General features: G+C 33.4%; 1 pseudogene; it reads left to right on the forward strand.

Moving 5' to 3' along the window:
• Positions 1 to 12,962: 12,962 nt before the first annotated feature.
• On the forward strand, positions 12,963 to 13,720 carry LOC141540582 (monocyte to macrophage differentiation factor-like; annotated as a pseudogene).
• Positions 13,721 to 23,675: the final 9,955 nt, after the last annotated feature.

The raw sequence follows: 23,675 nt of genomic DNA on the forward strand, positions 1-23,675 counted from the left end.
ACCCCCTCAGCTCAGCATGAGACACAAGGGTCTCAGAACAATGTAAGTGCAGCATAAGGTAAACAGTCAGGACCTTTAGAACCATATCCTTTCCAACCCAGGAACAGAGCTCAAAGTTAACAGAAAAGGAAAAGGCCAAAAAAAGCGGAATTTGACTATATATAGAAAGTTATTAAGTGAAAATGAAAATAAGCTAAATGATAAATTTTAGATTGTGAGAAAATTGGGACCTTAACACATTGTTGGTGGAGTTGTGAGCTGGTTCCACTATTCTGGAGAATCCAAAGGGCAACCAAACTATTTATTCTTTGAGACAGCAATAGTCCTATTAGGTATGTATCCCAAAGAGAACATTAAAAGGGAGAAAGGACCTACATGTACAGTAATATTTATAGCAACCCTGCTGGCAAAATATTGATAATTGAGAGATGCATATCAATTAGAGAATGGCTGAAAAAATGATGGCAGATGAATGTAATGGGATAGTATTGTGCAATAAGAAATGAACAAGGAGATTTCAGAAACAAAGTGGAAAGACTTGTATAAAGGAATGCAAAGTGAAATGAGCAGAACCAGGAAAACATTGCACAGAATATCAGCAACATTAGGGGATAATCTGCTGGTCAGCAACACAAATTCAAAGAATTCAAAAATGAAAATGTTATCCATATTCAGATAAAAAACTGCTGGATTCTGAATGCAGATCAAAAGATATCTTTTCATTTTATTCTTTTTCATGTATTTTTTTCTTTTTGATATTCTTTCACAATGATGACTAATATGGAAATGTATTTTACATGAAAACACATGTATAACCTTTATCACAATACTTAATCATTTTAGAAAAGGGAGGAAGGAGGGAGAAAAATCTGGAAATCAAAATCTTGTTAAATGAATGCTATAAAATTGTCTTGATAGGTAACTGGTGAAAATATTTTTAAAAGAAAATCATAATATCCTTTATTTTATAGATTAGGACATCTAGGACTAGAAAGATTAAATAATTGGTTTGTAGTTTGCTGTGTTAGTTAAATGAAAGGAAAGATCTCCTGTTGATGTGCTAATGTTAATGGAATTAATTTAAACTTCCTCAGGTTGCACTCCTAGTCAAATATTGGGGCAATGTATCTTTTCACCAGTGGGAAGGGGCATGAGAAGTGGTCCTTTACTATTGGAGATTCTGCCTAATGACTTGAGAGAATGGACATTTTTGAACCCCCTTGATTGATATTACCCATCTCTAGGATTTCTCCCAACCAAAAATTCTTGCTTCTTGGTCATTCTAAGGAAAAATCAAATGTTTTCAAAATAAAAGCATCAAGACACATTGTAGATGAGTAATTATCTAAATATTCTATAGATTGAACACCTGAGAAAACAATGTGCTAATGATGCCATGAGCTACCTACCCACAAGTTTGTCATAATGAGGCAAGAGAAAAATGTTCCAGTGTTCTGAAGCTTGTGTTTTTCCTTTTTCTAAAGCAACTCATTAATTTCCTAGCTACCTAAAAAGTGCCATTAAAATAATGACGAAGAGGGTGAACAGGATGATAAGACCAATGGAGCAGTTTCAGAAAATCTGGAGACTATTTATATTAACTAATGTCGAGTGAAGTGAGAAGAACCAAGAAAATGACTTCTATAGTAATAGCAATATTGCTAAGACCAACAACTTTGGAAGATTTAAATGCTCTAATCAACACAATGACTTACCATAATTTTAGAGAAATGATTATACTACCTATCTTCTGACAGACCAATGATTTGCAAAATAAAACACATTTTTGGATGTGGGCTATATGAGAATTTCTTTTAATTGAATACTTTTAGTTTTCTTTTTAAAAAATTTTCTTCTTCAATTGAGAGCAGATAGGAAAGGAAACAAATGGTTGGTGATATCTCTCTGTGTGTGTATGTGTGTGTGTGTGTGTGTTTTGTATCTTAGAGAAAGCTCTGCCTTCTATCACTTAACATAGATATAACTCTTTTCTGACTAGGAAGGAGTACACAATGTAAAGCAAAATTACATATTTTTGTGAGAGAATTTTTTTGTATAGTTTTCCTGTGACATTTGAAACCACATAAGAGAACTTTAAAATAGATAGATAGATAGATAGATAGATAGATAGATAGATAGATAGATAGATAATGGATGGATATTTGCTACTGATATACCTGAAAAACAGAAACAGGAAGAAATGGCAATGTGGGCACGCCTTAGATTTCCCAACAAGTTATTTCATCTGAAAGGGGATCAGGAGATCATATGAATTTTCTGGAATTGACACAATCACTATTTACAAAGACACCCAATATCAACAATAGCAGCTGAATAAGAAATTAGTCACATATCTGGGATATTAGCCAACAAAACTGGCTAATGTTCACATTATCGGCATTTCTCATCTTAACTATGATACATGCACATGTTTGCATGACTGCCTATTCCTGCCCTAAAGAGAGATTTTTTTTTTTAATTTAAAGGTCTTAAATAAGTACAAGAGCATGAAATCATTTGCAAGTATTCATATAAGAACACAGGGTTGTGTTTCTAATGGTAATACGCTCCTGCAATTTTGGGAAATATAATAAATATTCGGATTTATACTTTTTACTTCTATAGAAATTGTTTTCTCGTAACGTACATTGTTAGATCCAGACTGATAATCTCTTCACCTCTAGGCCTTTTGGCATCACTTATCCAAATTCATTATTATTATATTCCTATCTTGTTTCCCATCCCTATCCTTGTCCTATTTACCCAGTTGCCAAGAGATGACAACATTGTAGGTAAATTTCTTTGTCCTTAAGAAATTGGACATTACGCCATATGTATCCCCTCCTTCCAACCATTCTGCTATTCACTTTTTTTTTCTGCCTTGAGCTTTGTCAGTTCTTTCTCCCCACACTGCATCTCTGTTAGTTCCAAAAATAGTTCATTCAATTTAGGAAGAACAATTAACTGGAAAGGAAAAAAATCTTAAGTACAGGGAGGTGTTTCAGCTCCTTTCTCAGGCATGAAGCAGTTTTGGCAATGGTTCTTGCTGAGGATTCCTCTCAGCTCTGAAACAGTGTTCATGGAAAGCCTGAAGAGGAACCTTGAAAGGTCAGGCTGAGTTTTTCCAAGGGATCCTTTCCACACTGCCTTTTGGGTCATCAACCCTCTGCCTCAAATAGGACAGTGAGTCACTTTATGAAAGACAAGACTGTTGAGGCTGTCCTGGAATGTGCACACATGGCATCTATGCTAGCCATGACTGTCACACAGATTCTCTCTCTCTCTCTCTCTCTCTCTCTCTCTCTCTCTCTCTCTCTCTCTCTCTCTCTCTCTGTCTCTCTCTTTCTCACTCTCTGTCTCTTCCTCCCTCCCACCTCTCTATCTCTCTCTTTCTCTTCCTCCCTTTCACTCTTTCATTTTCTCTCCATCTCTCCTGTCTTTTTCTCTTTCTTTCTCTCTGTCTCTTGTTTTTCTCTCTGTCTCTATCTCTCCTATTTCTCCCTTTCTGTCTCTGTCTTTCTCTGACTGTTTCTGTCTGTCTCTTTCTCTGTCTCTCAGGTTTGTGAACTTTTTTGAAAGATTATTTTGAAAACTATATTTTTTATTTGATCAATCAGAATATATTTATATAGCACCTACATTTGGTCACTGTACTAACCCTAAGTCTTTCTTTTTTAATCCTATGTATGTCTTATTTTATGAACTTACAAGAATCATTCTGAGCTATTGATAGGTTTAACCAGAATGCCAAAGGGGACCCACTGCACATAGACACACACATACACACACACACACATCAAAAAAAGGACTGACATAGACCAGGAAGTCAGTTATATCAGAAGTAGCCAGTCACTCCACAAGCATCTCAGGGGATCTAAAATGATCTGGGATATACTTCTACTGAAACATTTTTATTGTGACTCAGAGCCTTGAGATGGACTAAATGGGACCCACGCCACAAGGTTTCCACCGATGCAAACCTGGATTGTCTTCTCTGAGAAGGCTGCAGGCTTCCTGAACCTCGTTTAGTCCTCATCTCCTGAAGTTCAGTCTCTAGGTTGGTTTCAGCAGGACTGGAAGTCTTTTAAATGACTTAGAATTTCAGGCTCCCAAAAAGGCATGCACCAAGGCTCACTGTAAAAGTAAATAAGCAAGTGGGTCTCTTTGATCCTTTTCCTTTTGGCATCCCAATTGACAACCTCATGTGATCTGTTGCTTCTGAGGAAAATGTGTCAATTTCTATCTGATATTCCTTTACCTAAACATGCTAACCCCAGGATTTTTCCTTCACACATACCCCATCCTTCTTCAACACCATTAAAAGGCATCCTTTTAATTAAGAACAAGCATGTGGGGGTGACAACATTTTGTACATAACAAACATAATGTCCTTTTTTATTTGTTTTGGTTTTTTAATGTATATTTTGGTTCAAAGTTGATACATCCTATGAAGTGTAGGTTTAGGAACCCAACTTCCACTTTTAGCCTAAAATTCTATAAAAAGCCTAGAAAGAATTCTGTGATTGAAAAGGAATTTGTCAAAACAGATTGGCCAAAGTGTTGTCTACCTGACTGGCATGATGGCACTCCATCAGGAGATAACTGTGTGATTTGAGTGTTTACCATAAACAATAAATTCCTTTCATAAGTTCTTGAATTTCACTGCTCCCATTAATTGGCGCTATATTAGAGTCAAGCATGATACAAAATCCATTTATTCTGGCTCTAAAATTATTCTAAAATACAATTTTTAAATCTTGAACTCTTGGAAAATGCAAAAATAGACATTGGATTGACACCATTTACACTGGCCAAATTCTTACTCCCAGGAAAAATTGAAAAACATCTAGTGACTTAGCACTTCCTTTATGTATCAACATTGGGAATAGTAAATATAGAAGAAATGGAAAGAGTCCTAGTTCTGAAATGTGGGGGTTTGGGTTCAAATTTTGGTTTAATTAATCAGTCAAATACCCAATTATTCAGCTGCCTTATTATGCTTTTTTTTCATTGTTATTCAGTGTTTCAATCATGTCCAACTATTTGTGACCCAATCTGGAATTTTCTGAGCAAAGATATTGAAATGGCTTGTCATTTCCTTCTCCAGCTCATTTTACAATAAGGAAACTGAGACAAATGGGGTTAAGTGACTTGGCTAAGGTCACATAGTAAGTTTTTGAGACTGGGTTTGAATTCAGGAAGATGAGTCTTCCTGGCTTCAAAGTCAATGCTTTATCCACTGTGCCACCTAGCTGAGCTGACCCATATTTTGTTTTTATTTTAAAAACTAATAATGCAGATAAAATTTAAAAGTGTGTGATGAGGAGCAGAGAGCTGGTTAAGAAACATTTATCAGCATTCCCCTCCACTCCCTGCCAAAATCCCCTACAAATCTCGATTTCCCTTGATCTGTTTCCTTTGCCACTTCATTCTTTCCCACCCAAATGTTGTTTTTTTTTCCTTAGGTGAAAAAATTTCCCAGGTACATCTCTGACATTCATGATGAATTGATTCTAGAGAAAAGGAATCTATAAACAACAAAAAATTTAAAAAGAAAAAGAAAAGTGACCACAATAAAGAGGAAGAGCTTCGTATGCACAGTCCTCTACCAGGCTGATGGAGCAATAGATAAATAGATGGATAGATACATACATACATAGAAAGATAGATACATAGGTAAATAGATATGTGTATACACATGCATATGTATGTACATGCATACATATGCATGTGTATACACATATCTATTTACATATATGTACACATATATGTACACATATATTTTTGTGTATATATGTATATACATACTATATATACTATGCACAATATTAACATTCATTGCATTTATTCATTCTGCTTTATGCCAAAATTTCAAGAATGTCATGCTACAGATTCAAAGAAAATGAACCAATAAGATAGTCTTGCTTGCTGTAAAGTGAGAAGAGTCTTATCCTACCAAGCTCAGAGGGTTGTGCGTTATTGCTGACCAAACAGAAATGAAAAGTACATTGATAAGCATGAGGTGCCATATAAATTCAGGATACTTTGGTTATTTGCTTCAATAGGGGGAGAGAGAGAAAGAGACACAGACACACAAAGAAAGACTGAGAGACAGAAAGAGACAAGAGACAGAGAGAGAAAAGAGAGAAACAGAGAGATTTAGCAGGTAGAAAAATGGGTGCATCCCAGGATATGCTTTCAGATAGACTATTAAATTTAATCTACATTATTAACATTTCCCCATCACTTTCTTAAGCTCTAATCAATGAAACAATAATCAAGATCTGATCTGTAGTTTGCCAGTATCCGAGGCATAAATGCTCACACTGAAAATTTAACCATCTCCTCTGTCAGTCAATAAGTTTCTATTTAGCACTTACTTACCATATATGGTTCAGGCATTCTGCTGAGGGATAGAGATACAAATAATATTAAAAAACAAAAAGCTGCTTCCTGCATTTAAGAAGATCACATTGAAATCTTTTCTTAGGAAAGTACAGGATATATTTCCAATATAGCCTACCCTTATCTCCTACCACGCTACCATTCTACCTTCCCCCTCACTTGTATATCTGTTACACAAGCTATTATCTTCCTGTCTTCTGAGTGGGTGTCAGTCCCTCAGAGCTCCCAGGTATCCATAGTAGCTGCCATTCAAGTGCCATTGAGAAAATCTGCACTAGATTTCTATCCCAGAGTTCACCTCTTTTTTGACACCAGTTTTGACTTGTGCCCCTCACAGGTGTGCTTTTCACAGGGAAGTAGTGACATGAGATTAAGAACTCTGCCTTGTTCCTTTTATTTTGGTGAGACAGTGAGTCATGCTGAAAAGCAAACAAGGACAGTAATTGCTTAGCATTGCATTCATCACTAGATTATCTTTCCACCCCCAAACCATCCCTCTTCCAAACGTTCCTATTACCATCAAGGGCAGCACCATGCTTCTGCTCACAACCGTTTGTGATTGTGATGACTCCAGCCCTAACATTTCTGCACATCACATGTAAACCAGTAGCCAAATTGTATGATTTCTGACTCTACATCTCTCACATCTGACCTTGTTCTCACCCAATAGCCACCACTCCTGTTCAGGCCTTTGTCATCTCCAGCCTGGACTATTACAATGGCCTCCTAAATGATCTCCCTGTCTACATTTTTTTCTTCTCCAATCACTTTCCATAGCTGCCAATATAGATATGACTTGTCACTCCCCTATTCAACCAACTCCAGTGGCCTGATTTACCCTAGAAACAATTATTACTTTGACTTTATCTCTTCCTTTTCAATTTTTATTTTTGTATTTTATGTGAATGATGATTAATGTGGTAGAATATATATGATATATGTATGCTACTATATTAATCATCATTCACATAATATATATTTGTATGTGTATATGTATATATATATATGTACACACACACACACACACACACACACACATATATATATATATATATATATATATATATATATATATATATATATATATATATATATATATATATATATATATATATATATATATATATATATATATATGTATATATGTGACAAAAATGAAGGTAACACTCTTTCTACTGGTGATTTGTAACCCCAAAGGGTGCTGTTCTTTTTCAAGGTTCTACAGGCAAAATCTGTTGGGTGACAGTCCTTAACTTGTGAGCCTTAATTAGTATGCTTCCCTTAACAATCAGTCAATAGTTTAATTAGCTTTTTTAAGGAAAAAAGTCATTTACTCAAATAGCATAGCAAAAAGAAAAGTTACAAAGTATTTCTTCCAAACCTTTGGCTGACTTCCACAAACACAGACAGAATCCATGGGGCAAAAGGTATGCATAAACTGAAAGTACAATGTTACTGAAGCATTGGGCACTGAATACACATTTCTAAAGCAATTTCTTCTATTGAATCTGTGAGATCTCAGTGTCTTTTGCTTGTCTGGTGAATCCTCATAAAAGTTCAGTGACTGGGTACAAAGAGGTGCAGATGCTCTAAGAATGTTCATTGTATTTGTTGGCATTTTCATATATAAAGTCCAAGCATTGTCTATGATGTCAAAATGTTATCATACATTTGAAAGGGCTTCCCCTTTACATTCCAATGTTTCTGCTTTTTCTCCTTCTGACTTAAAGATTTGCAGTTTAAAAGGGCACAACCGCGTATCATTAATAAGAATACTCAATCCAAAAAGTTTCAAAGTTACTGAGATAGATATTGCTATTACAGAAAAAGTCAGAAATGGCACCAATCATTTTTTATTCAGTAGTACTCTAATCAAAATGTAATCATCACTTAAGGAATTAGATGAACTTGGAAGAGCCAAATGTACTTGATATTATTGTTGTAATGTTGTCAGATACTTTTTGAAAAGAACAACCAAATGAATGTATCAGTTCCTCTATTCTGAGTAGTCAGAAGATAGAAGCACAAAAGTATCACCTTTATTTCCTTCCTCCCTTTCCTTCCTTCCTCCCTTCCTTCCTCTTTCTTTCTTTCTTTCTTTCTTTCTTTCTTTCTTTCTTTCTTTCTTTCTTTCTTTCTTTCTTTCTTTCTTTCTTTCTTCCTCCTTTCTTTCTCTTTCTTTCTTCCTTCCTCCTTTCTTTCTCTTTCTTTCTTTCTTTCTTTCTTTCTTTCTTTCTTTCTTTCTTTCTTTCTTTCTTTCTTTCTTTCTTTCTTTCTTTCTTCCTCCTTTCTTTCTCTTTCTTTCTTTCTTTCTTTCTTTCTTTCTTTCTTTCTTTCTTTCTTTCTTTCTTTCTTTCTTTCTTTCTTTCTTCTTTCTTTCTTTCCTTCTTTCCTTCTTTCTTTCTTTCTTTCTTTCTTTCTTTCTTTCTTTCTTTCTTTCTTTCTTTCTTTCTTTCTTTCTTCTTTCTTTCTTTCTTTCTTTCTTTCTTTCTTTCTTTCTTTCTTTCTTTCTTTCTTTCTTTCTTTCTTTCTTTCTTTCTTTCTTTCTTTCTTTCTTTCTTTCTTTCTTTCTTTCTTTCTTTCTTTCTTTCTTTCTTTCTTTCTTTCTTTCTTTCTTTCTTTCTTTCTTTCTTTCTTTCTTTCTTTCTTTCTTTCTTTCTTTCTTTCTTCCTTCCTTCCTTCCTTCCTTCCTTCTCTCTCTGTCTGTCTCTGTCTTTCTCTGTGTCTGTCTGTCTCTCTCTCTTTTTCTCCCTCCCTCCCACTTTTTAGTTCAGGGTTACATGCCTCAGAGTGATTCCTCACCATAATTCATTGTGACTATAAGATATTTTCCCCAAATATCTATCTCTGAAAGCTAAATCATGCCTGAGCAATAGACCTATGATCAACTGGAATGCATGGTTCCCCAGTATTTTTAAATATTGTTTCTCCTGTTGATCTATATAAATGAGGGGCTGGGTAGAAAGTCTTTAAACAATCCTTAACCTCTTGAGAGGTCATGTTCATTGTCTCTCCTGGCTTTTTATATGCAAATGAAAGGTCATTAAAGTTAGACATCTTTTATGAGGTAAAAAAATGATCCATTCATAGGTGAAAGACCTGTTTAGGAAGAATGAGGTTTAAATAGGACATAAGTTTACACTCTCAGTAATTTGCCTTTTACAGCCTGAAAATTTGCTAAGGTCTGGAAAGGTAACACCCCTACAATATAGAAAGTAATTTGGGACACAATGACAGATGGGAAGTTTAGGAATGAGCTCATGTAAGTTTTGGAGGTTTTGAAAACAGGTACTCTAAAGGATGGAGATGAGCAAGGAATGTATAGCAGCATAGGAGGTAGCTTGTGCAAAAGCACAAGGATGGAATATTGTGTAAGAGAAATGGCAGGAAGGCCAGTTTGGCTCTACCCTATAGTGTGTGAAGACAGTAAGATGTAACAAACATAGAAAGGTGAAGGAGAGACAGATTGTGGGAAACTATAAGTGCCAAATAGAGGAATGGGAATTTAACCAAAACAGAGAAACATTAAAGGGTTGCGAACAAAGATAACACAACTGTGACTTATTAATATCAATTTGGCATCTGTATAGAGATTAGATTGCAGGGGGGGAAGATTGGGAGTGGAAGAAAAATTAGGAGACTGTTGTAAAATAGTCTTTTAAAGAGATGATGAGCATCTGAACCACAGCAGAGTGTTTGTAGGATGAGTAGAAAGAAGGGGAAAGTTGTGACATATTATGAGAATAGAATTGGTAAAATCTGACAGCCAGTTAGAAATGTTGAATAAGAGAAAACAAAGATAAAAGTATGACTTTAAGCTTGCAAACTTGGTTGACTAAAATATAATATCCTCAAAAGAAACAGGGGAGCTTAGGAAAAGGTTTAAGCTTGTTTAGAGTTAGAGCTTAGACTTGCATCATATGGATGTTGAGTTAGAAATGCTTCTGGAAGAGTCATTTGAGAATATCTAGTTGATATATGACTGGGGCTCAGAAGAGGGACTAGAATTGATGAAGTACAGTAACCAGTCTCTTTCCTCCTTGCAAGTTAGACTATTTTCTTTTTTCCTTAGAAAGTATTGAGATTGTTTCAATAAAGGGAGAAAGTCTTTGACAAAGTACTACATAAATTTGTGGAGGAAATGAAAAGAAAGAACCCCCCAAACCCTACAAAGGATAAGAATAGAAGAATCTTCTTTAATATCATAAAAAGTATTTAAAATCAAAAGCAAGCATCATCTTCAATGGAGACACTAGAAGTTTTTTCCAAAAATATCCAGGAATAAAGCAAATTGTTTACTATAACTTGATAGAATTCTGGATATTTTAGTGATAGCAATATTACAAGAGGCAAAAGTAAAGACAAAGACATCTAAAAGCAAAAAGATATATAAAGAAGAAATAAATTATAGTGAAGATATGATGGTTTACTTAAAAAATTCTAAGGAAGGGGAAACAAGTGAAAGAAGGCTTTATTAAGCACTTAGTATATGCCAGGCTCTATGCCAACTCTTTTTACAAATAGGATTTCCTTTGATCTTCACAACAACCTGTGAAATAGATGTTATTATTATCCCCATTTTATAGATGAGAAACTAAAATAGACAGAGGTTAAGCTTAGGATTAGATAGCTAATAAGTGTCTGAGGCTAGCAGTTCTTTCTAAATTCAGACTTAGTATTTTATCTATTATACCACTGAAATGCCAAAAATACTAACTGATATTTTTGATTCAGCATGGCTTCTAGCTATAAAATAAACCCTTTAAAAAAAAACTATCAGCTTTTCTGTTTTCATTATATTTTCTTTTTTTTTAATCAGCAAAAATTTACCTTCTCTCCTACCCCCTTACCACAGTGAGAATGGGAGTGGGGAGTGATATTTCAAATATGCAGTGTCAAGCAAAATAAATATTCACATTGACTATGTCCAAATATATGTATCTTTGCACATATATATGTGTGAATGTATATATACAAATATACAGATATGCAGACACATCCTGCTTGTGTGAATGTGTATATTTTATTCTGCAGAATCCTTTACTTCTCTATCAGGAGGTAATTAACATGTTCCAATATTAGTCCTTTGGAATTGTCATTGAACATTACTCTAATAATTTCGAATCAGACATCCTGATAAGATTCTGAATTTTCTCATGGACATATGTTTTATCATATTATTGTCATTGCATAAATTGTTCCCTAGTTCTGCTCACCTGATTCATTAATTTATCAATTCGTACATGTGTCCTCATTTCCTTCAGCAATTCTAATGTATCCCAATAGTATTCCATAACATTTACATATTGTTAATAAACAATTCTCACAAAATTTTTGTAAATTATTAATAACCATGGAAAAATGTTCCAAGTCACTAAGAATAAAAGAAAAGCAAATTAAAATAATCCTGAGATTTTTTATGTCACAAATTGGCAAAGATGATAAACAATGAAACTACTCAGTTTTGAAATGAACAGTATTCTATATAATGATAACAAAACACAAGAACCACTCAAAGAAAGAGAAATATCATTCTGAACAACTATAAAATACCTAGCAATCAGTCTCTTTATGTGACAAAAGACTTCTATGAATTGAATTAAAAATTTTCCTTAGAAATAAAAAATAACTTAAATAGCTAGAAAAATGTTCACTGTTCAAGACTAGGCTGTGCCAATATAATGGAAATGACAATACTAAAATAATAATTATTATTATTATTTATACTATTAATACTATGACTATCAATTACTAAGGGTGGGGGCAGATAGGTGGCGCAGTAGATAGAGCTCCAGCCTTGAATTCAGGAGGACCGGAGTTCAAATCTGGTTTCAGACGCTTAACACTTCCTAGCTGTGTGACCCTGGACAAGTCACTTAACCCCAGCCTTAAAAGAAAAAAAAATACTAAAGGGATATTTTATAAAACTTAATAAAATTCATTTGAAAAAACAAAAGTTTTAAAATATCAAGAGAAATTATTTCTATAAGTAAGGTTAATGATGCAATAGGACTTTCAGAACTCACTATATAATAAATCAGCAGACATTAAAAGCATCTGATATTGGTTAAAGAATACAAAGATATAGACTAGACGAGAGATCAAGAAATAAGACTCGATTAACCCAATGTTTGATGAAATGGAATATATAATTTTCTTAGGAAAAGACTTCTTTTTTAATTTTTTTTAATTCTGGAAAAATGGAAAGCAGTCTGGCAAAAATGAGACTTACATCAACACTTTATGCCATATTCCACAATACTTTCTAAATGACCTTTACATTAAAGAGCAAATTTTAAAAAATAGAAATATTAAAAAAAAACCAACAGGACTCTTGTCAGTCCTACATCAACCCATCAGAGTGGTCTGCAGTAAAGAAAGGTGACCAAGTAGCCAATGTCTGGAGGAGTTCCACTTGAGCCTGGGAGATGAGAGCTCTCAGCCCACAAGGACAGCCAGGCTGAGAACTGAGGTGGAGCTCTCAAGGTCCTCAGACATTCATGTGGTTCAAGAGACAATTCCAGTGGTCATAAACCATCTGGCCTCAGCCAATAGCTATGCTAAACTATTACAAATGTGCACTACTAATTGCTTCTGCTATTTTAGGCAGTGTCCTTTTCCATCAACTATCAGATGACTACTGAGGAAAGATCACAGCATGGATTTATGAAATGGGGTTTTTGTGTTCTTTTTACCAATCCCACAGTATTTTATATCGTTCCATGTAAAAACAGTAATTTCAGTACAATTGAGTATTGTTTTCATATGTGTAATAGAATGGTGATCAATTTCTTCATTGCAGCCTACTTTGCACCATGGCTAAATCTCCAAGAACTTGGACTTCCAACATTTCACATTTATTGGTTGATCTGGTTCATGGTAACTAAAAGAACCATTTGTCTATTTCCCTGCTATGAAAAGCATAAGAAATCAAGTTCTTTTTTTATCTAACAATGGAAGTTTTTCCTGTCTTGAAAGTAACATCAATGCTATGGTATGATCAAGAAAACCATATTTATAATTTCAATCGATTCATGTATGTTTTTGCATATACATGGAAATATGCAGTTTCCACTTTAAAAAAATTCATCCAGTTGCATAAAAAGAAAAAGAAAATAACACTGATAGGCTGCAAGAACTTGCCTGTGGAGGCTTAATTTATAGTTTGGGAGTCTAGTTCTTCAAAAGTGATGGCATCATTCCATTCACCCATGCCATCTGGCACCTTTTTGTGGCTACATCAGCAACAGTACATTACTATGCTGCTTGGAAATACCTTTACTAAAATCCTACAGATTGTATCTTTAACTTATGATCAAACCTGTGTTAGGTCTCCAAACCAGTATGACTTCAGTTGTAGGGATAACAGGGTTAGGGAATACAGAGTAGACAATTGCACAGGGAAAAAAAATTGCATTGACTTTCCTAGTGTTTTGTTTGTTTGTTTTTTAAAATAAAATTCCTGTGAACTGAAATCATGATTTGTGTTAGGTGGGTTCCTCCCTTTTGTAAATAAGTTACTGAATTAGATGTCTATTCCAACTCTCTCTCCTACTCCACCCTCATGAAATATTATATATATATATATATATATATATATATATATATATATATATATATATATATATAATATATATATAATGTATATATGCATAATATAATATATATATATATATATATAATGAGAAGTTTCTCCCTCTTGTAAAGAAGTCACTGAATTAAATGTCTATTCCAACTCTTTCTCCTATTCCATCTTTATGAAATATTCTATATATAATGATAATATGTATTCTATATATAATGACAAATGAATATTTACAATAAGAATTTTGTATTTTTAATATTAACTATGTGGATTTTTAAAATTAGTGAGTCAAAAAGTAAGAAAGTATTGCTTTTAAAAATAATTTTTATCACTTAATCCATTAACTTTGGGAAGGATCATAGACAGAACCTACACTACCTTCTTGGTGGTGTATATTTCATTATGCCATAAAATAGTTATTTTTAAATGGAAACTTTCAATTTTTATAATGTTTTTAGAAGTTTCATTGAGAAGACAATATGTACCCCCAAGCTCCAACTTCTGGGGAAAGAACTCACTATTTCACAAAAATTGCTGGCAAAACTGGAAAATAATATGCCAGAAATTTGGCATAGATCTACATCTCACATCCCATACCAAAGTAAGTCAAAATGCACACATGCTTTGGGTATAAAGGAATAAGCAATTAGGAGAACAAAGGATAATTTAAGTATCAGATCTTTGGAAAAGGGAGGAATTTATGACCAAAGAATAACTAGACAACATTGTGAAATACAAAATGAACAACTTTGATTGCATTAAATTAAAAAGGGTTTGCATAAACAAACCCAACAGTAAACAAGATTAAAAGGGAATTACAAAGCTGGGAAAAAAACATTTATACCCAGTGATTCTGATAAAGGCCTCATTTTTAAATTCTATAAAGAACTGTGTCAAGTTTATAAGAATACAAGTCATTCTTCAATTGATAAATTATGAAAGGATATGAACAGACAATATTTGAATAATAAAATAAAAGCCGTTTTTAGTCATATTAAAAAAATGCTCTAAATTACTATTGATTAGATAAATGCAACTTAAAACAACTCTGAGATACCACTTCACACCTCTCAGATGGGCTAAGATGAGAGAAAAAGATAAAGGCAAATGTTGGAAGAAATGTGAGAAAACTGGGATGCTATTACATTGTTGGTGGAGTTGTGAACTGATTCAACCATTCTGGAAAGCAATTTGGAACTATTCCCAAAGTACTATCAAACTGTGTCTATCCTTTCACCCAGCAGTGCCAAATAATAAATTCCCAAGGAATTCAAAAAGGAGGGGAAAGACTCACATGTACAAAAATGTTTGTAGCAGCTCTTTTTGTGGTAGCAAAAATAAGGAAAATGAGTGGAAGATCATTGGGGAATGCCTGAATAAATCATGGCATATGAAAGTAATGGAATATTATTTTTCTATTAAAATTACAAAAAATCTGGTTTACATGAATTGATGCTGAGCGAAACAAGCAGAACCAGAAATACATTGTACATAATCATAGCAAGATTTTTCATTGATCAACTAGAAAAGATTTGGTTCTTCTCAGCAGTTAAGTGGTCCAAGGCAATCCCAATAAACTTTGGATATGAAATACTATTTGCATCCAGAAAGAGAACTATAGAGACTGAATGTAAACCAACACATACTATGTTCACTTTTTCCTTTTTTTGTTTTTTTTTTCTCTCATGGCTTTCTCCTTTTGTTCTGATTTTTCTCTCTCAGCGGGATTCGTAAAGAAATGTGTATTAAAAATTAATGTACATGCATATCTAAAAAAACAATAAAAAAGAAAAAAGAGGTAAAGTATCTATGCAGTATTCTTTCATCTGAGCTACAAGTACTCACAACCAGCAGTTAATATTCTATATTAATAAGCATTATACATCTTCTAGTGGTTTTGTATGCCAATATTTGCCAGTTTTTAAAGAATGCGGTTTTAAAACTTGTCTGCCAGCCTGTATCTATAAATTGAATGCTGCATCAGATACTTTACCTAATGTAGTTTACTAGCAATAGAAAAATTATTTTGCCCTCATTAGCTTTTAGGAAGATCCAAATGATGACGTATAAGGGGATATGTCTGTATCAGGCTCTGTATCAGGGGCTGAGTTCACCATCAGTTCTTAAAGATTATAATGAATAAAATGGAATGGTCTTTGCCTATTTGGTGTCCAGTGGTTAAGATAATACAATTTAGCTTCAGTATTGAATACCTTTATTTGAAATTTGGGAATTGGCTTCAAATTATGTGATTAAATGCATCAATCCATTCATACTCCTATCTTTTAATACATTTTTTTTTTTTTTTTACTATAAAGATTTTCAAACATAGTAAGACTAAAAGTCATTAATTTGGAACCCATTTTTTTCTGTCCCAGTTCAGTGTCATGGTACTGGCATGTTTAGTATGTTATTGTATTTTACCTTAATCTTCCATCAATGTCATATTAAGATTGACACTCTTGCTACTTCATTCACTGGGTCTTCCGTGTTGGTATTTTAATAATGGAAAAAACCTCTTTCGTTCAGCTTGGATTCCAGGTATTGCCTTTTATCCACTAAGGGTCGTTAGGGAGATTTACCCAACATGGGTAATCTACTTTAGACACAGTAATGTGGCAAAATTTAGTTTTTGTATTGATGTTAACTACAAAGATAATAAATTTTGTTGTTATAATGTGTTAAGAATGTGAAATAATGAAAGATTAAATTAATAGAACCATGAGAATATCTTATACAGTAAGAGCAATATTCTTTATATATATATATTTTTTTATAATATTATCCCTTGTATTCATTTTTCCAAATTATCCCCCCCCTCTACTCCCTCCCCCCGATGACAGGTAATCCCATACATTTTACATGTGTTACAATATAACCTAGATACAATACATGTGTGTAAATACCATTTTCTTGTTGCACAATAAGCATTAGATTACAAAGGCACATGTGACCTGGGCAGACAGATATTAGTGCTAACAATTCAGATTCACTTCCCATTGTTTCTTCTCTGGGTGTAGCTACCTCTGTCCATCATTGATCAGCTGGAAGTGAGTTGGATCTTCTTTATGTTGAAGATTTCCACTTCCATCAGAATACATCCTCATACAGTATTGTTGTTGAAGTGTACAGTGATCTTCTGGTTCTGCTCATTTCACTCAGCATCAGTTGATGTCTCTCCAAGCCTCTCTGTATTCCTTCTGCTGGTCATTTCTTACAGAGCAATAATATTCCATAACCTTCATATACCATAATTTACCCAACCATTCTCCAACTGATGGACATCCATTCAACTTCCAGTTTCTAGCTACAACAAAAAGAGCTGCCACAAACATTTTGGCACATACAGGTCTCTTTCTAAGAGCAATATTCTTTTAAGAACTACTTTGAGCAAGTAAGTTATTTTGTTTATTATAAATTCTTAAATTAACTATAAATAACATATAAAGAAAGATACTATCTACATCCAGAGAAAGAACTGATAAATAGAAGTACATATAAAGAAAACTTTACGCAACATTTCTATACTTATTTTTGTCTAACAGTATACATTTATGTGTATGTATATGTATATATATATATATGTATTACACACACACACACACACACATATATATATGTATATATATATATACACACACATAGATATATAGTATGTCTAATACTAATTCTAGAATGAAGGAGGGGAAAAGTAAAAAAAAAAAAAATTTGCGTGATAACTTAGTTGTATATTTTAAAAAATAGTAAGTTGGGCATAGTAGATTTGTAATTTCATGTAAAATCATTTTTATTGTACTATACTATGGAAATGCTTGTTTTATTCCATATTTTTTAAAACAAGTCTACACATCTGTATGAATTATGTGAGAATAAATGTATAGAAGGCTGCTACAGTGTTAAGTGATAAACACAAAACTACATATTTGAATGCAGGCCCCAGTCACAGTAACCACAGACCACTCTTTATATGCATGATTATTGCACACATGGAAGCCTGATATCTTCCTGTGTTAAAGTTTTAATATTGCTTTCTGTGGGTTCCTTTGTTCTGTTCAAAATTAGCATTATCAAAACCACTAAAACTTCTGTAAAATACTAATGTAATCTTTAGTAAAACTGTGATTTGGACTTATTCCATTAACTCTAAAAAGAAAAAAAAAATATATATATATATATGTGTGTGTGTGTGTGTGTGTGTGTGTATAAATATATATATATATATATATATATATATATATATATATATATATATATATATATATATATATATATATAAAATAGGTATGACTAGCAGATATATTTTTAAACAAAAAATGGATAGAGGCAATTCCAAAAAGTTGACAAAACTGATTATTTGGGGGAAAAAACAGCAAAAACTTTGTATTAAACTTATCTGACTAAGACTTAGTATCCAAGATAAATGAAACATAAATAAATACATGCATATATACATATACATACATATAAGTATGTGTAGTATACATGTGTGTACATATAGAGAGAGAGAAAAAGAGAGAGACAGAAAGTAAAAAAGAGAGTTAATTTTGAAGGGATTGAGGGAAGATAAGCACACTAATGCATTACTGATGAAGCTATACATGAAAAAGACTAATTTGGAATGCAATATGAAGTTATACAAATAAAATATTGATGCAAAAATTTTAAATAAAATATTAGCAAAGAGATTACAGCAAAGTATTACCAGGATAATATAGCATGACCAAGTAGAATTTATACCAGGAATGCAGTTCAATATTAGGAAAACTATTAGCATAATTGACTATATCAGTAATTTAACTAAAGAAATCATATAATTATATAAATAGAGAAGACAAAATCCAACACCCATTCCTATTAAAAACACTAGAAAGTATAGGAATAAATGTAGTCTTTCTTAAAATGATCAGTAACATCTATTAAAACCATCATCAAGTTTAATATGTAATGGGGATAGACTAGAATCATTCTCAATAAGATCAGTGGTGAAACAAGGTTGCCCAATATCACTGTTACTATTCAATATTATATTTAAAATGTTAGCTTTAACAATAAGAAAAGAAAAATAAATTAAAGGAATTAAAATAGATGATGGGAAAACAAAAGTATCACTCTTTGCAGATGATATGATGGTATACTTAGAGAATCCTACAGAGTCAACTAAAAAACTAGTACTATAATTAACAACATTAGAAAGATTGAAGAATATAAAATACATTCACATAAATCATCAGGATGTTACCAAAAAAGTCTAGCAGCAACAGATTAAAAGAGAAATTCTATTTAAAATAACTGTAGATAATATAAAATATTTGAGTCTATCTGCCAAAGCAAAGTCAGGAACTATATGAATACAATTACAAAACACTTTCCAGACAAATAAAGTTAGATCTAAGAAAATGGAAGAATACCAGGTACTCATGGGTAGGTCAAACTAATATAATAACAAATAACAGTAATATCTAAATTACTTGACTTATTTAGTGCCATACCAATCAAACCAATGAGAAATTACAGAGCTAGAAAAAATAAAAACAAAGTTCATTGGGAACAAAAAGTCAAGAAATTTAATGTAATTAATGAAAAAAGTACAAATGAAGGTGGCATAGTTGTATCAGATCTAAAACTATATTATAAAGCAATAGTCATCAATACCATTTGTTACTGGCTAAGAAATAGAGTAGTTGATCAGTGGAATAGATTAGGTTCATAGTTGGGACTTCCGGCCAAGATGGCGGTGTGGAGGCAGACAGCTCCTTGAGTTCTGCTTTTTCTCTCCAGACTTACTCCATGACAAGCCTCGGAATTAGTGCTTGACTGGAAAAGAAACCCACAAATAATCACCAACAGAAGACATCCTTGAAATTCACCAGAGAAGGAATGTGTTTGCTCAGGGGAGGGGATGAACAGTCTGGGCGCAAACTGAGGGCAGGCAGCCAGAGTGAAACAAGCAGCTCACACTGCAGACCGGAGGGGGGAAGAGAACGATCTCTTCCATTTCTGTGAAAAGGCTTTTACCCCAGTGTGGATGTTCCATCTTGGCAGCAAGCCAGGAGCAGCAGAGAGGGTGTAAACACCAGAGGTGAAGAATAAAACCCCGTAAAGCCAGCATTTCTCCTAACCCTGCCACCCCCACCCAGAGTGACTCAGTGTGTTCTCAGAGCCTCAGAATGCAGACTCAGCACAGCTATCACTGTCCTGTTAGTGGCTCGCTGCTGTCTCTCACAGTCTGTAGAAAAAGCCCAGTAACACCATCCAGCCCCAACCCCCCCAAAAAAAATAGACCAATTGTTTCTCTTGTCAATTTTTTTTTCTTTGATTCCACTCTGACAAAATGAACAAAAAATTTAAAAGGGCTCTAACCATTGACAGCTTCTGTATGGAGAGAGAGCAGACTTCAAATACTGAGGAGACTAAAAACAGACTGTCCCCAGAGGAATCCCCTAAGGGGGATATAAGCTGCTCCTTAATACAAAAGAATCTCATAGAGGAAATCAAAAAGGCTCTCACAAGAGAGATAGAAGAGAAATGGAAAAAGGAAAGGGAAGCTTGGCAAGAGAGCCTGGAGAAGTCATTCCACGCATTTAAAGACAGAGTGGATAAAGAAAATAAATCATTGAAAAATAAAATTAGTGAATAAGAAAAGGTAAACAACTCAAGGAAAACAGGATTAGTGAGCTAGAAAAAGAAAACAGCTTTCTAAAAAATAAAATGGATAAAATGGAAAAAAAATTCCATAGAAGATAAAAACTCAATTGGATAATTATAAAAAGATATAAAAAAGTGAGTGAAGAAAATACATCATTGAAAATTAGACTTGAACAAGTAGGAATGAATGACTCAAAGAGAAACCAAGAAGTAGTCAAGCAAAACCAGAAAAACAAAACAATTGAAAAGAATGTCAAGTACCTTATGGGAAAGACAACAGACCTGGAAAACAGTTCCAGGAGAGACAATTTGAGAATAATCACACTCCCTGAAAAATGTGAGGAAAAAAAGATCCTGGACACAATTTTCCAGGAAATTATCAAAGAGAACTGCCCAGATGTTTTGGAAACAGAGGGTAAAATAGACATTGAAAAAATTCATTGATCACCTACTGAAAGGAACCCTAAAATCAAAACGCCAAGAAATATACTGGCCAAATTCAAGAACCATCAGAAAAAGGAAAAAATACTGAAAGTTGCTAGAAAAAAGCAATTCAGATATGGAGGAGCCACAATAAGGATAACCCAGGATCTAGCAGCTTACATATTAAAAGAACGAAGGGCCTGGAATATGATATTCCGAAAAGCTAAGGAACGTGGTATGCAGCCAAGAATAACTTACCCAGCAAAAATGAGCATCATTTTCCAGGGAAGAAGATGCACATTTAACGAAATAAATGAATTCCATCTATTCTTGATGAAAAAAACAGTACTACACAAAATGTTTGATCTTCAAATACAGAACTCAAGAGATTTCTAAAAAGGTAAAAAGAAATCTTGAGAATTATATTTCTGCCATAAAGATATGTAAAGAATACATGTATAATTTGTCCTAGAAACTAGAGGTGGACAGGAAATTATATCATAAAAAAGGGTAAAGTGGTGGTACTACATCTCATGAAGAGGCAAAGGTAACCTATTATATCTGAGAGAAAGAAAGGAGGGGGAAAAACATAGTGTGTATCAATAGACATATTAGATTTATGGTAAAATTTCTTCCACTTCTTTGAAAAGTGAGAGGGAAGGAGTAAGCTAAGGGAAAGGGAATACAGAAATTGTGAGGAAGAGGAGTAAAATAGGGGGAGGAAATTTAAGGTTGGGGAGGGATACTAAAAAGGGAGGGCTGTGAAAAGCCAGTGGTGTTCACAACTTTAATACTGGGTAGGGGGGTAAGAGGGAAGGAAAGGAGAAAAGCATAAGCATGGGTTAACAGGATTGCAAGCAATATAGAATTAGTCATTCTAATCAATCTAAATGTGAATGGGGTAAACTCCCTCATAAAGAGGAAGCAGTTAGCAGACTGTATTAAAATCCAGAATCCTATTATATGTTGTTTACAGGAAACACACCTGAAACAGGGTGATACATTCAAAATAAAAGTAAAAGGCTGGAGCAGAATCTAATATGCTTCAGGTGAAGCCAAAAAAGCAGGGGTAGCCATCCTCATCTTAGATCAAGCAAAAACAAAATTTGATTTAATTAAAAGAGATAAGGAAGGGCATTATATCCTGCTAAAGGGTAGCATAGATAATGAAGCAATATCAATATTAAACACATACGCACCAAATGGTACAGCATCTAAATTCTTAAAAGAGAAATTAAGAGAGCTGCAAAAAGAAATAGACAGCAAAACTATTATAGTGGGAGATCTCAACCTTGCACTCTCACAATTAGATAAATCAAACCACAAAATAAACAAAAAAGAAGTCAAAGAAGTAAATAGAATACTAGAAAAGTTTGATATGATAGATCTTTGGTGAAAGCTAAATGGAGACAGAAAGAAGTACACTTTCTTCTCAGCAGTTCATGGAACCTATACAAAAATTGATCATATATAGGACATAAAAACCTCAAAATCAAAGGCAGTAAGACAGAAATAGTAAATTCATCCTTTTCAGACCACAATGCAATTAAAATTACATTTAATAAAAAGCCAGGGGAAAATAGACCAAAAAATAATTGGAAACTAAATAATCTTATACTAAAGAATAATTGGGTAAAACAGCAAATCATAGACATAATTAATAACTTCACCCAAAGTAAATGACAATAATGAGACATCATACCAAAATGTGTGGGATACAGCCAAAGCAGTAATAAGGGGAAGCTTTATTTCTCTAGAGGCCTACTTGCATAAAATAGAGAAAGAGAGGATCAACGAATTGGGCTTACAACTAAAATTGCTAGAAAAGGAACAAATTTAAAACCCCCAGACAAACACGAAACTTGAAATTCTAAAAATAAAAGGTGAGATTAATGAAATTGAAAGTAAAAAAACTATTGAATTAATTAATAAAACTAAGAGTTGATTCTATGAAAAAACCAACAAAATAGACAAACCCTTGGTAAATCTGATTAAAAAAAGGAAAGAGGAAAAGCAAAGTGTTAGTCTTGAAAATGAAAAGGGAGAACTCACCACTAATGAAAAGGAAATTAGAACAATAGTTAGGAGCTACTTTGCTCAACTTTATGCTAATAAATTCGATAACTTAAATGAAATGGAAGAATATCTTCAAAAATATAGCTTGCCCAGATTAACAGAAGAAGTAAGTAGTCTAAATAGTCCCATTTCAGAAAAAGAAATAGAACAAGCTATTAACCAACTCCCTAAGAAAAAACCTCCAAGACCAGATGGATTTACATGTGAATTCTACCAAACAGTTAAAGAACAAGTAACTCCAATGCTATATAAACTCTGAAAAAATTGGGATTGAAGGAATCCTCCCAAATTCCTTTTATGACACAGACATGGTACTGATACCTAAACCAGGTAGATTGAAAACTGAGAAAGAAAACTATAGACCAATATCCTTAATGAATATTGATGCTAAAATCTTAAATAAGATATTAGCAAAAAGACTTCAGAAAATCATCCCCAGGATAATCCACTATGATCAAGTAGGATTTATACCAGGAATGCAGGGCTGGTTTAATATTAGGAAAACTATTAGTATAATTGACTATATTAATAATCAAATTAA

Source organism: Sminthopsis crassicaudata, chromosome 4, assembly GCF_048593235.1.
Source record: "Sminthopsis crassicaudata isolate SCR6 chromosome 4, ASM4859323v1, whole genome shotgun sequence".
NCBI classification, from domain to species: domain Eukaryota; kingdom Metazoa; phylum Chordata; class Mammalia; order Dasyuromorphia; family Dasyuridae; genus Sminthopsis; species Sminthopsis crassicaudata.